This window comes from Pseudorca crassidens, chromosome 3 (assembly GCF_039906515.1).
Source record: "Pseudorca crassidens isolate mPseCra1 chromosome 3, mPseCra1.hap1, whole genome shotgun sequence".
NCBI classification, from domain to species: domain Eukaryota; kingdom Metazoa; phylum Chordata; class Mammalia; order Artiodactyla; family Delphinidae; genus Pseudorca; species Pseudorca crassidens.
In genome coordinates, this window is record NC_090298.1 from 35594682 (window position 1) to 35609198 (window position 14517).

The 14517-nt window shown below is 40.0% G+C and overlaps 1 protein-coding gene across 3 annotated transcripts in view; it reads left to right on the forward strand.

Moving 5' to 3' along the window:
* Positions 1–14517, forward strand: part of GHR (growth hormone receptor) — a 272691-nt gene that overhangs the window by 43009 nt on the left and 215165 nt on the right. Inside the window, exon 1 of one of the 3 annotated variants that reach the window (XM_067730611.1) lies at positions 6325–6345. The exons of the other annotated variants lie outside the window; for them this stretch is intronic. The gene's annotated coding sequence lies outside the window, so the exon portion shown is untranslated. Of the gene's footprint in view, positions 1–6324; positions 6346–14517 lie in introns of those variants that run through there. 3 annotated transcript variants of the gene reach the window in all.

Here is a 14517-nt window from a genome sequence, read left to right on the forward strand (position 1 = left end):
CCCTTTTTTTTCTCTCTCTAAAGAAGACAAGACAAAAACTAAGCCTACAATAGATTCTAAAGAAAAATATAGCAGGAACATTTTGGTAAGAGATAGTCCCACATGGAAAAGTACAAAAAATGGGCAAGTACTTGCAACTGACCAGTAGAACTTGGAAGAGTAAACATGAAATGAACTTCATAGTCTGTAGAATGGTTTGGAGAAGTTTTGACTACTGAGATGGTCAGAGATCCAGTATTTACTCAGATAGTGGAATGGCTCACGTGGTCCCCTGTGGCTTCTACTTTATTTTTTCCAGAAGGATTAGGTGGAGTGCTTCCCAAGACCACATTTACTCCCAGTAATGGGATCACCACATTAATTATGAGTGCCGTGTACCAGTGCATAGAAGGAGCTTACTAATATCTCAAAATTGCACGAACTATAACTATAACCCTGACCTAGAAATCTGAGCTAGCTTAGCAAAGCTATGTTTTGCCTTTGAATCCACCTGACTATATTTGCATTTGTGATAGCTGGGGTGGCCTTGATTGGCGTATGCCACTTTGCCATGCCCAGGACTCTGAATGCAACATGAAAGGTCAGCAAAGTTTGGTCAGGTGAGCTGTGCTCCACAGATATGGCTGCCCTAGCAAACAGCCTTAATCCGGTGCCCAGTATCTTGCCTGGCCATGGTATATCGTGGCTGTGACAGATTTCTTTCTTTTTTTAAAAAAAGTAATCTTACATGCTTTTCCTTTTTAAAAAATAGAGTGCCCTCCATCCCCTACCAAAAGCAATATGGTAGTATCTATTTGTATCTCATCTTGTAATTGCACAGATTCAAAACTCACAATTACAAACATGTTTCCTGAAATGACTCCAGACTATAAAACGTGATGATCCCACAACCTGTAATGGGGGTGGGGGGGGCTCGTTTGACTGTGTTTTTTAGTCATCAGAAAAATCTAACCATCGAAGAGACGTGAAGGTTTTCATTTTGAAGTAAGCCTGGCGCTTGAGAAGAAACACATAAGTTTTTCTTGTGGGGGAAAAATGGAAGTTCCATTTCGGACACTGCAAATGACATTACCAGCTGTTGTCCTAATATTTCTAACAGCCAGAAGGATTACTTCCAGGCCCAGCAAGCTCATTGGATGAGCAGAAACAGCCATGGAAGTAAACACTGGTACTTACACTCTGACATCGTGAAATTAGGCAGGAGACCTCTGTGGAATTGGATATCTGGCCAACAGTGGATTATCATGCCTATGGGTCATTGCCTTTATGGATTAGCTGCAGAAATTTGAATCCCAGATTGCTTTCTTCTGCCTTTTGGCCCTCTACCTCTATAGTGTTATACTCAGGAAATGCAGTCTCATTTGAATGTAACCCTTCCATAAATATGCATTAAGTACTCAGAGTACAAACTGAGGACACTGAGAGGTGTAAGATACAGGCCTGGTTTTAAAGCATTTACTTTCACTTCAGAAATAGAGGCAATGAGCAGAATGAAACAGCCACAGGTTTCAGAGGCAGGTAGGCCTGGATTCATACCCTAGTTCTATCGAAGTATGACCTTGGGCCCATGACTTCAATTTCCTGAAGCTGTTTCCTTTTCTATAAAATGTGGACCTAATACCATGTTGCAGAGTTCTTTTGAGAATTAGAAATGTCTATACAATCCCTAGATCACTACATAGTGGCTGTTTTTCCAGAACAGACATACTTTTTTGTATATATTCTACAGGGGAGAATATGGAAAGTGCTAAATGAGGAGAGTCAGGTTTCCCCAGGCCCGGCAGGAGGCAGGAGGCATGGATGAGGAGGTCTGCCCTCCAAGGCGTGGGCTCATGCCGGGGCTGGGCCTGTGGGTGGGACTTCACTCCCCAGGTGGAGGGAGAGGACATTCCTGGCAGCAGGTGTGGGTCACACTAAGGCATGAAGACAGGAATGCATGTGGTATTTTCAAGGCAAAAGATTAGGAAGTTTAGGTAAGACTTGAGACCTTGAACAGCAAGCGAACTAGGGCTTCACGGAAGAGTGACCGCTAGCTGCAGGAAAAGAAAAACCACACGGCCTCTTTTCTCCCCTGCCTCTGCTCTTGCCCTACATCATGTTCGGGCAATTCTGGCTTTTCCTTGCGCTGTTTCTGTAAGCAATTTTGAAGAAGGCAGAGCTGTAAAAAGGCTCACTTTTATGTCTGCAATTGTATGGCCGCTGTGAAGCCTGTAGCTTTGCCCTTCAGACTACTGGAGGGTGGCTCTGTAATGATCAGGCGAAAGGCGGATTGAGCTTAAAAGACCAGCAAATCCCTGTAGTGGCTATTGGTGGGCAAAAAAAAAAAAAAGTGGCTAATACTGAGGAATGGAGGATTAGGGTAGAGAAAAGTGAAATAAAAAGTAAAGGGAAATATGGGCAAGGGACTGCTTATGATTCAGGTTTAAGCCATATAGAAATTACCTTGCTCTATTAATCAATATATCTGATGTGTGTAGCTAAAAACTGACTGTGGTCTCTTTCTGTTGTTGGTCCCTCCTGAGACCAGGAGTGCATGTTCAGGGAGATGCAGATGGGCTTTTTGTGCTATAGGCAGAAATAGAGGTGAACCCAAGGAAGGGGCTGTGGAGAGGGCTGTGGCTCAACTTGATGTAAGGTTATGTTTATATGTAGAAGAGTGATTTTAAACAATTAACTAATGGTAAATTATGAACTAACATTTGCAGATGTTAATTATAATCCGGATTTTCTTTTTGCTGCTCATTTGGGAAAAAAAAATCTTTGGAGGAATATGTTTGGGATGGTTAAGTATTAGGGAACACATCTTGGTGTCACAGCTTAAAGGTACGGCTTTACACATGGGGCGATATGAAAAGGCGTATTTTATGTGCATTCAAATTCAAGATAAGGGAACCAAAAATTCTGTTGCCTGGGTAAAGGTTTTGAGCATTAAATGGGGATTTGGCACACAAGGGGCAAAAATTAACTTAAAGCACAGATAAGCCTACACAAGTATTTAAAGGGCGGAGGCATCAAAGAATGTAAGACATAGTTTAGATCACCACAAATAAAGGGATGGAATGTGTAATGGGAGATCAGATGCCTGCTGTCAGGAAAGTCATGTTATTGTGTAAAAACGCCATTATTTGGTACATTTAAGATAAAAGGGAAATGGTGTTTTCAAAAGGTTAGTGCTCACCCCCCTGCCCCCCATGAGTGCTTGGGGGTTTACTAGTTTGAGTGATTCTGTAAGGCAGAAAACGGGTTTTTGCTGCCAAGTGTGTCAGTGGAGGTGGGCGGATAGAAGACTTACTGTGTTAAATGAAAGCCATTGCTTAGAATAAAGCTGGCCTGTCTTTACAACAGAGAAGGAATTTCGTATATCATATTATTGGGAAAAGTGTTCTTTTAATAGTAGACTCTTAAAACTTTGGTTATCAAGTATGTTTTTAAATTTTATTGGAGTATAGTTGATTAACAACGTTGTGTTCATTTCAGGTTTTCAAGTATTTTTTTAAATGACTGCCAAAATATTTAAACATTCTCAAGCTCTGATTTAAAAAAAAAAAAAAAAAGACTAGAAACCTGTTTCTTTAGGGGTTATGTGCCTAAAAATCACTTTTTGTATTTACATAGATTGATAAGCTACATCGTTTCAGACCTTTCTATATGACTTTCTAAGAGGACTGTGGTATCTGATAATAAATGATTTTGTGTGGGATCTAACTCATAATTAGAAGCATCATGCATTATCTGTTATTACTGAGATGCATGTACAGTGATAGCAGAAAAGAAAGTAACATTTTAGGGTCTACTAATGCTCATAAATTTAGTACAAAAGAGATATTTTTAAAAGCATTGCTTTTGTGTACTACATATGCCCAAGTAACAGTTTTACACACGCTTTATACATGTATTAGGCTTAACTATTTCTTCCAGCTTTCATTTGCCAAGAGACTATGATAATAGCAGTAAAATACAACCAGGGTGGACAAATTCTCATGATCTTGCCTATTCCACAGTCATTCTGGAACTCTTCCATCATGGTTTTTCAGCTGAGGTAGGCCTCGCTGTCTAGAGGCCAACGAACACGACTTTATGTAACCAACATGGGGAAGTCATTTAAGAGACTGACACTGATCTCTCAGAGGGCAGAAAGTGAACCTTCAAGTCTCTTGGGAATATTCCTCACTTCAGCAGGGAATAGGAGCTCTAATGGATGCTTGAGAGAATCTAAGTCCCATAGGACGGCATATCCTTAATTCTACTTGTCACAGCCAAACTTGCCATAAACCCTGTAACTGAAGTATTTTAGGAAGTCAAAAGGAACAACAGGGACTAAATGGAACATCAAAACCAAGACTGAACCTTAAGGCTCACTGGCTGACATTACACTTCTCTTCCTGTTGGAACTATTGGCAACCATGCGCTGGCTGATTGGAAGTGGCAGGATGGTCATTTTCAGGGAGAAGGAAGAGATCATACATAAGCTCTTGCCTCCCTGTTCTCTGTCTTGCTGGGTACTAGTAATGTAGCTCAAGAGGGAATGGAGCCCTATTCAAACTCCTAATATCTAGAAACGGACCCTCATTATTCAAGACTTGTTAGGGGAAAAAAATGTCTCCTTATGTCCTCTCTTGTCTAAAACTCCTCCAATACCATCGAGCGTGGATGGATATACATGAAAGTGGCAGAATCCAGGAGATATACCGTCCATGTAACTAACCTAGAATCTGAAGCCTTTGCTTGGCACTCTGGCTTCTGGAAATTTGCTGTGAGGCAGTCACGGACATCTCTGTACCTTCAAGCACAGCTTAGCCTGAATGGGGGGATAAGTAAGAAAGCTAACTGACTTGAATATAACTGTGTAGAGCAAGCTGATCCTTGGGTGGATGACCTCCTCTCCCAGAATTTAAAAATCTAAAGGAGAATCTTCTTAATGCTGGATATTTATTTCTGCTCAGTGTCCTTTATAGATGAGTGAACTACACTGTAAAAATGTGTTCTTTCTGGAGCGATGCTTGGCCATCAGAGCCAGACACGTAAGTGGTTGGAATTAAGTTTCCAATTTCACATCCCCCTTAGACAGGTGATGGAAGCTCCCATTCCTTCGTGTTTCTGTTTCTGAATATGTGCCATCTCACTGAGACAGTATGCTAGCATCTACATTTTATTGTTTTCACATGTATGGAACTAAGTGACACATTTAACTGAGTCACATGCCTTCCAATGCTGCCCCCCTCCCCCTGCTTTGTTTGAGGAGGACAGAGACGTTTATAAGATACGTGTTGCTTTTATAGACAAGCAAGAAAGAGAAGGGAAAATAATAGCTAGAAGGAAGGTGTGCCCGTGACACATTCAGTTCACTCCATCTATCTCATAAGTATTTATAGAATGTTCTAGGCACCTCGTATGTAATGAGAGATGTGCACACAGAAAAAGAATACAGCAATAGACTCCTTTGAGAGTGACACGGTATGGCTGAAGAGTAAAAGTTGTCTTCCCTACCCCCCTGAGAGACTTACGTATTAGCTAATTTTTTCCACCAATATTACAGTCATCTCACCTGTTGCTTGCCAGCCTAGTGGGTTATTAATATCGGTTACTCTATTTATTAACATGTCTTCCTTACATTATTCATCCTGTATTAAACATAACCACCACCACCACCACCACCCCTGCCCGCCCTGTCACCATCTCTTGTTTTTCCTCTGGACAGCCTTTTGTCACTGCCCTGTTACTACGATATCAGAAAAAAAAGTACTGGCCTCAAAATTAGCCCAACCCTGACCTATGAGGTAGTATGTTCATTTGGATTGGAGTAGAGAGCTATTCGTGTAGGTAACTGAAGCTTGTGTACGTATCTTCAAATTTCAGGAAGAAACCCTTGCAGTAGAGGAAGGATGAAAGCCTTAGCTTGCAGTGACGGTGGAGGTGGAGCTCAGGAATCTCGGAGGTAGTTAGCTCTGTATGTTTTCATTCTGCTGGAGATGCTGGTGAATATTTCATCTCTTGCTGCAGGTTAGTTTGGGGGCAGGAGCTTTCCTGAAGATGACGTCAATCCTATCTGTGCTCCCCTTCACCACATACCCAGATCCACCCTTGACAGCAGCTCTGCTTGCTGAGTCACCAGTAATTCTACGAATTATGTCCAGTAGCCCTGATCCTTTGGGAACGCCCTTCTTTTTATTAAGGAAAAAAAAGAAAGGAAGAAAAAAAGCTGCCGGTATCCAGCTGGCTGTGACTTAGCCCTTGGTGAAGAGATTGCAGATTGAGAGGCTGCCAGGCTGCTCCTGTGTCTCACTTCTTCTCTTGTCAAGACCAGCTGAGGCAACACAGCTGGAAGCCTCCCTGCTTTGTGAAGAGGTACTTTGTGTCGGAAGGGGAAGCATAAGCACAAACATAATTAGGCTTTCTGAGCAGAGGGAATTAGTTCTTTGTGACTAGTGAATGATTTCTGCCATTTCAGGTCAAAAGTATTGTCAACTAACTGAATATACCAGGCTTCTTCATTTCCTATGACTTGTTCTCTTTGAAGGTCACATAGCAAAGGAGACCAATTTTTTTTTTTTTTTCTTAAAGTCTTGATGCAGACCTGATGACATGCAGAAAGCTTAAGGCCAGATACGTTGGATACATCTGTACTGAGATGCAGGTCTGGAGCTGTGCCTGATTGGGGGATGCCAAATGGAAATCCATGCGTTGCATTGTAGGTAGGAGCCTAGTTCCTGGAAGTTGAGGCAGTATTTGGCCTGTGGGTTTGTGTGGGGTATGCCCTGTCCAACAGAATACTGACTACAGCTGTTGAAGGACAGATTGCCTTCAGGACAACTGGCACCTGTGGATGGCTGAATGCCCAGGGTTACCAGTGTCCTAACAAAAAAACGCATATATTCTCATCTGTCATTTTCATCCATAATCTACCCCCTTAGTTGAGTCATTGATCCCAGTGCAGGGCGTATTACTTTTTACATTTCATCTTATTCAACATAGTTTCTTCCTGACTTCACTAATTTCACCTGGTTTCTTTGCCTTGCCAAAAACCCAGGGCTCTGTGGCTCAGTGGTAACCTTTCAAAGCAGCTTTCGTTAGACTGGAACTGGGTAATCTAACTGGGTCTAGTGTTCAAGCCAGCTTTTGAGAGCATAAATCTTTAGTTTTACCTCTTAGATGATGGATTGTCCTGGGAATTTTAATCCAAATCCTTCAGTTTTCAGATAAAACTGTTGCGGTCCACAGTGGTTAACTGACCCTCTAGGCTTGCTCAGCTGACTAGTTGTGGGCCTGAGATTGAAACCTAGCTCTCTTGGGACAGTCACTTGAACATGACACCATATGGCCTTTCACTCTGTGTGTATAGATGTTCCATACTTCCCTCCGCTGAGTATTTCCTTTTCACCCTCCAATCCCAAGACCTGTGGGTGTGATTTTTTTTCCCTCTTATGCTTCCTACCCTGAGCTTGTCAGCAGCATGGGGAAGCACTGGAGGGGATTATAGAGGGTTATACTTCATTGCTGAGAGTATGTGAGTGACATTCAAGAAATTCATTCATTAAGAAACTAAGTTGCAGGTTATTCCAGCATTTCCCAGGCTTATCTTTCAGGAACAAGAACAGTTTACTCCCCTACTTGAAGTTCCTCTAAACTCTTCCCTTAAGCTTTAAAACAGCTGCGGAAGGAGGAAGACACTATGCATGTACATACAGGTGAAATACCAATAAATGTAGAAATTCCTCCTTGCCTGACATCTTATTTTTAAGACCTAGAATGTCTTTCCTTCAAACTTTTATAAAGTCCTTGTTATATAAAGTTTTCAACATTTATAAAATTAGGCAGAATAGTTTAGTGAACTTCAAATAGCTATTACCCAGCTTCAATAGTATCAACTCATGGCAATCTTATTTCATCTCTCCCCACCTAATTTCCCCCTCCCATATTATTTGGAAGCAAATCCAGACATCATTTCATTTCATTCATTAGTATATTTCCGTATACGTCTCTAAAAGATAAGAGTTTTTTCCTTTTTCCCCAGATTTATTGAGGTGTAATTGATAAAATTGTGAGATAAAGTGTGCCTTATGATAATTTGATATATGTACCTTGTAAAAGGATTCCTCCATCTAGTTAATATATCTATCACCTCATTTATTTAAAAGATCACATTTTAAGATATATTCATAATACCATTATTATATTTAAAATTAACAGTAATTCTTTAACTGATTGAATATTCATATACTGTTCAAATTACAATTATCTCATACATGTCATAATTTTTGATAGTTTGAGTCAGGCTTCAAATTTCCACATACTGCAATTGGTTACAAGTCTTTCAAATCCCTTTTAATCTGGAGGTTCAAAATCTCTCTCCTTCTCTCTCCCTCTGTCTCTATCTGCAATTTATTGGTTGAAGAAACTGAATTGTTTATTCCAGAGAGTTCACTACAGCCTGGATTTTGCTGATTGCTTCCCCATGGTATCTTTTGAGATGTTTTTCTGTCCTCTTTATTTTCTGTAAATTGGTAATTGTATCTGAAAGTCGTCTTACATTTTCTCAAGAAAATGGAAAAAACACATAGTGACATGCACTGGAAGGTCGAGTGGAGTTGTTGATGTGAGGTGCTAGCTTTCGGTATGTGGAGTAGGAAGGCTGGGTGAACTCGGGGAAACTTGATGGCCGAGAGCATAGACGCTGGAGCCAGACTGTCTGGGCTCCAGTTTCAGCTTTGTTGCGCCTTAGCTGTGTAGCTCTGGAAAAATTACTTCTTTGTGACTCAGTTGCCTCATCTTTTCAATGAGAATAATAATAGGACCTACCTCACGGAGTTGAGGATCAAGAAGATCAACATATGTGTACATAACATGCTTAGAACTTTGCCATGACGTAAATATTTCGTAAATGTTGGCTGTTATTTATAAAAGAAGTTCGAATGGAGTTCAGGGCAAGGAGAGTAGTGAAACAAAAGTACATTGCTAGGAGACAGTAACAGCCACGGAAAAGCCAAAAGACCAGCCTTCCTGAAAGCTACGCCAGGCATGATGACCCTCCTCTGACTAATTTTTCTCCAGTGCATTCCCTATTTTCCTCACTTTCTCCACGTTTCATCCCACATAGGTTATTTTCATCATTTGAACACTTTGCATATGAGTAAGGGAGAAAGCAGAGCAATGACACCAGCGCCAAGCGGTGCTGGGACCAGGAGTGAGGGGGCCTCTGAGGTTTGGAGGGCATCTGTTTGGGCCTTGTGTTCTGTTCCTGCCCCAACCTCTTACCTCCTATCTGCCTCTTGCCCTACTTTTGTCCTTGAAGAGCCAAAGGCTGAAATTCTTGCTGGTATTTCCCATCTACTCCTAATGGTTCCCTGACCTTTGTATGGAACCCCCATGCTGTAGTCTACAGATTATTTTATTCACTTGAATTTATCTATCTTAACCCTTCTGTGCAATCAGATGGCGTTCTCTGCCTCTCCTTATCACAATTTGCATTAATCTTGGAACATTTGAGTCTGTGGCTTTGCATGATAGGCAGTGTCTCATGTTGTGGGAATGTCTGCCTCTGCCCTCTCCTTCCCTTTCCTCTGCTGGTTTTACTTCAAGCCCTCTGGCTTGTTTCAAGGTAATGATTATTGGTGAGAGAGTCTTAGGTCTCCCCAAATGTTTCTTCTCTGGTTTTGCATGGGTCCAGTGTCCTTTGAGGCAGAGACTGCCAAACTTTTGGCAAAAAGAGGCCACCTGCTTTTTGAATGTGATTTAATTGGAACACAGCCACGTCCATTCCTTTCCATGTTATCAGTGGCTGGGTTCTCATTACAGCAGCAGAGCTGAGTAGTTGCAACGGAAACCGTATGGACCACAAAGCCGAAAATATTTACTCTCTGGCCCTTGCCAATGAAAGTGTGCTGATGTCTGCTTTAAAGAAAAGGAAGTTACCAGACTCAGGTCTGGGTGCCAAGAAACTGCTGGTGAGAAAGGAGAAACTGTGGAATTCTATAATTTTTTTTCTTTTTTTAAAACATCTTTATTGGAGTATAACTGCTTTACAATGGTGTGTTAGTTTCGGCTTTATAACAAAGTGAATCAGCTACACATATACATATATCCCCATATCCCCTCCCTCTTGTGTCTCCCTCCCACCCTCCATATCCCACCCCTCTAGGTGGTCACAAAGCACCGAGCTGATCTCCCTGTGCTATGCGGCTGCTTCCCACTAGCTATCTATTTGACATTTGGTAGTGTATATATATCCATGCCACTCTCTTGCTTTGTCACAGCTTACCCTTCCCCCTCCCTGTGTCCTCAAGTCCATTCTCTAGTAGGTCTGCATCTTTATTACGGTCCTGCCCCTAGGTTCTTCATGACCATTTTGTTTTAGTTTTAGATTCCATATATATGTGTTAGCGTACGGTGTGTCTTTTTCTCTTTATGACTTACTTCACTCTGTATGACAGTCTCTAGGTCCCTCCACCTCACTACAAATAACTCAATTTCGTTTCTTTCTATGCCTGAGTAATATTCCATTGTATATATGTGCCACATCTTCTTTATCCATTCATCTGTCGATGGACACTTAGGTGGCTTCCGCGTCCTGGCTATTGTAAATACAGCTGCAATGAACATTGTACTACATGACTCTTTTTGAATTATGGTTTTCTCAGGGTATATGCCCAGTAGTGGGATTGCTGGGTCATATGGTAGTTCTATTGTTAGCTTTTTAAGGAACCTCCATACTGTTCTCCATAGTGTCTGTATCAATTTACATTCCCACCAGCAGTGCAAGAGTGTTCCCTTTTCTCCACACCCTCTCCAGCATTTATTGTTCGTAGATTTTTTGATGATGGCCATCCTGACCGGTGTGAGGTGATACCTCATTGTAGTTTTGATTTGCTTTTCTCTAATGATTAGTGATGTTGAGCATCCTTTCATGTGTTTGTTGGCAATCTGTATATCTTCTTTGGAGAAATGTCTGTTTAGGTCTTCTGCCCATTTCTGTTTTGTTTTTTTGGTTTTGGTTGTTTTTATGGGGATCATTTTTTTAAATTTTATTTATTTTTTTATACAGCAGGTTCTTATTAGTCATCCATTTTATACATATCAGTGTATACATGTCAATCCCAATCTCCAAATTCTTCACAACACCCCCCCACCGCTTTCCCCCCTTGGTGTCCATACGTTTTTTCTCTACTTCTATGTCTCAATTTCTGCCCTGCAAACCAGTTCATCTGTACCATTTTATAGGTTCCACATACATGCTTTAATATACGGTATTTGTTTTTCTCTTTCTGACTTACTTCACTCTGTATGACAGCCTCTAAATTCATCCACGTCTCTACAAATGACACAATTTCGTTCCTTTTTATGGCTGAGTAATATTCCATTGTATATATATATGTACCACATCTTCTTTATCCATTCGTCTGTCGGTGGGCATTTAGGTTGCTTCCATGACCTGGCTATTGTAAATAGTGCTGCAATGAACATTGGGGTGCATGTATCTTTTTGAAATATGGTTTTCTCTGGGTATATACCCAGTAGTGGGATTGCTGGGTCATATGGTAATTCTATTTTTAGTTTTTAAGGAACCTCCATACTGTTCTCCATAGTGGCAGTATCAATTTATATTCCCACCAACAGTGCAAGAGGGTTCCCTTTTCTCCACACCCTCTCCAGCATTTATTGTTTATAGATTTTTTGATGATGGCCATCCTGACCGGTGTGAGGTGATACCTCATTGTAGTTTTGATTTGCTTTTCTCTAATGATTAGTGATGTTGAGCATCCTTTCATGTGTTTGTTGGCAATCTGCATATCGTCTTTGGAGAAATGTCTGTTTAGGTCTTCTGCCCATTTTTGGATTGGGTTGTTTGTTTTTTTGATATTGAGCTGCATGAGCTGCTTGTAAATTTTGGAGATTAATCCTCTGTCCATTGCTTCATTTGCAAATATTTTCACCCATTCTGAGGGTTGACTTTTCATCTTGTTTATGGTTTCCTTTCCTCTGCAAAAGCTTTGAAGTTTCATTAGGTCCCATTTGTTTATTTTTATTATTCTTTCCATTTCTCTAGGAGGTGGGTCAAAAAGGGTCTTGCTGTGATTTATGTCATAGAGTGTTCTGCCTATGTTTTCCTCTAAAACTTTTATAGTGTCTGGCCTTACATTTAGGTTTTTAATCCATTTTGAGTTAATTTTTGTGTATGGTGTTAGGGAGTGTTCTAATTTCATTCTTCTACATTTAGCTATCCAGTTTTCCCAGCACCACTTATTGAAGAGGCTGTCTTTTCTCCACTGTATATTCTTGCCTCCTTTATCAAAGATAAGGTGACCATATGTGTGTGGGTTTATCTCTGGGCTTTCTATCCTGTTCCATTGATCTATATTTCTGTTTTTGTACCAGTACCATACTGTCTTGATTTCTGTAGCTTTGTAGTATAGTCTGAAGTACAGGAGCCTTATTCCTCCAGCTCTGTTTCTCTTTCTCAAGATTGCTTTGGCTCTTTGGGGTCTTTTGTGTTTCCATACAAATTGTGAAGTTTGTCGTTCTAGTTCTGTGAAAAATGCCACTGGTAGTTTGATAGGGATTGCATTGAATCTGTAGATTGCTTTGGGTAGTAGAGTCATTTTCACAATGTTGATTCTTCCAGTCCAAGAACATGGTATATCTCTCCATCTGTTTATATCAGCTTTAATTTCTTTCATCAGTGTCTTATAGTATTCTTCATACAGGTCTTTTGACTCCTTAGGTAGGTTTTATTCCTAGGTATTTCATTCTTTTTGTTGCAGTGGTAAATGGGAGTGTTTCCTTAATTTCACTTTCACATTTTTCATCATTAGTGTATAGGAATGCAAGAGATTTCTGTGCATTGATTTTGTATCCTGCTACTTTACCACATTCATTGATTAGCTTTAGTAGTTTCCTGGTAGCATCTTTAGGATTCTCTATGCATAGTATCATGTCATCTGCAAACAGTGACAGCTTTACTTCTTCTTTTCCGATTTGGATTCCTTTTATTTCTTTTTCTTCTCTGATTACTGTGGCTAAAACTTCCAAAACAATGCTGAATAATACTGGTGAGAGTGGGCAACCTTGCCTTGTTTCTGATCTTTGTGGAAATGCTTTCAGTTTTTCACCATTGAGGACGATGTTGGCTGTCAGTTTGTCATATATGGCCTTTATTATGTTGAGGTAAGTTCCCTCTATGCCTACTTTCTGGAGGGTTTTTATCATAAATGGGTGTTGAATTTTGTCAAAAGCTTTTTCTGTATCTGTTGAGATCTTATGGTTTTTCTCCTTCAATTTGTTAATCTGGTGTATCACATTGATTAATTTGCATATATTGAAGAATCCTTGCATTTCTGGGATAAACCCCACTTGATCATGGTGTATGATCCTTTTAAAGTGCTGTTGAATTCTGTTTGCTAGTATTTTGTTGAGGACTTTTGAATCTATGTTCATCAGTGATATTGGCCTGTAGTTTTCTTTCTTTGTGACATCCTTGTCTGATTTTGGTATCAGGGTGATGGTGGCCTCGTAGAATGAGTTTGGGAGTTTTCCTCCCTCTACTATATTTTGGAAGAGTTTGAGAAGGATAGGTGTTAGCTCTTCTCTAAATGTTTGATGGAGTTCAACTGTGAAGCCATCTGGTCCTGGGCTTTTGTTTGTTGGAAGATTTTTAATCACAGTTTCAATTTCAGTGCTTGTGAATGGTCCATTTATATTTTCTGTTTCTTCTTGGAACATTGTGCATTTCTACGAATTTGTCCATTTCTTCCAGGTTGTCCATTTTATTGGCATATAGTTGCTTGTAGTAATCACTCGTGATCCTTTGTATTTCTGCAGTGTCACTTGTTACTTCTCCTTTTTCATTTCTAATTCTGTTGATTGGAGTCTTTTCCCTTTTTTTCTTGATGAGTCTGGCTAATGGTTTTTACATTTTGTTTATCTTCTCAAAGAACCATCTTTTAATTTTATTGATCTTTGCAATCATTTCCTTCATTTCTTTTTCATTTATTTCTAATCTGATTTTTATGATTTTTTTCCTTCTGCTAACTTTGGGGGTTTTTTGTTCTTCTTTTTCTAATTGCTTTGGGTGTAAGGTTAGATTGTTTATTTGAGATGATCCTTGTTTCTTAAGGTAGGATTTTATTGCTAAAAACTTCTCTGTTAGAACTGCTCTTGCTGCAACCCATAGGTTTTGGGTCATTGTGTTTTCATTGTCATTTGTTTCTAAGTATTTTTGATTTCCTCTTTGATTTCTTCAGTGATATCTTGGTTATTAAGTAGCATATTGTTTAGCCTCCACGTGTTTGTGTTTTGTATGGATTTTTTCCTGTAATTGATATGTAGTCTCATAGCGTTGTGGTCAGAAAAGATACTTGATACGATTTCAATTTTCTTAAATTTACCAAGATTTGATTTGTGACCCAACATATGGTCTATCCTGGAGAATGCTCCATGAGTACTTGAGAAGAAAGTATATTCTGTTGTTTTTGGATGGAATGTCTTATAAATATCAATTAAGTCCATCCTGTTAAATGTATCATT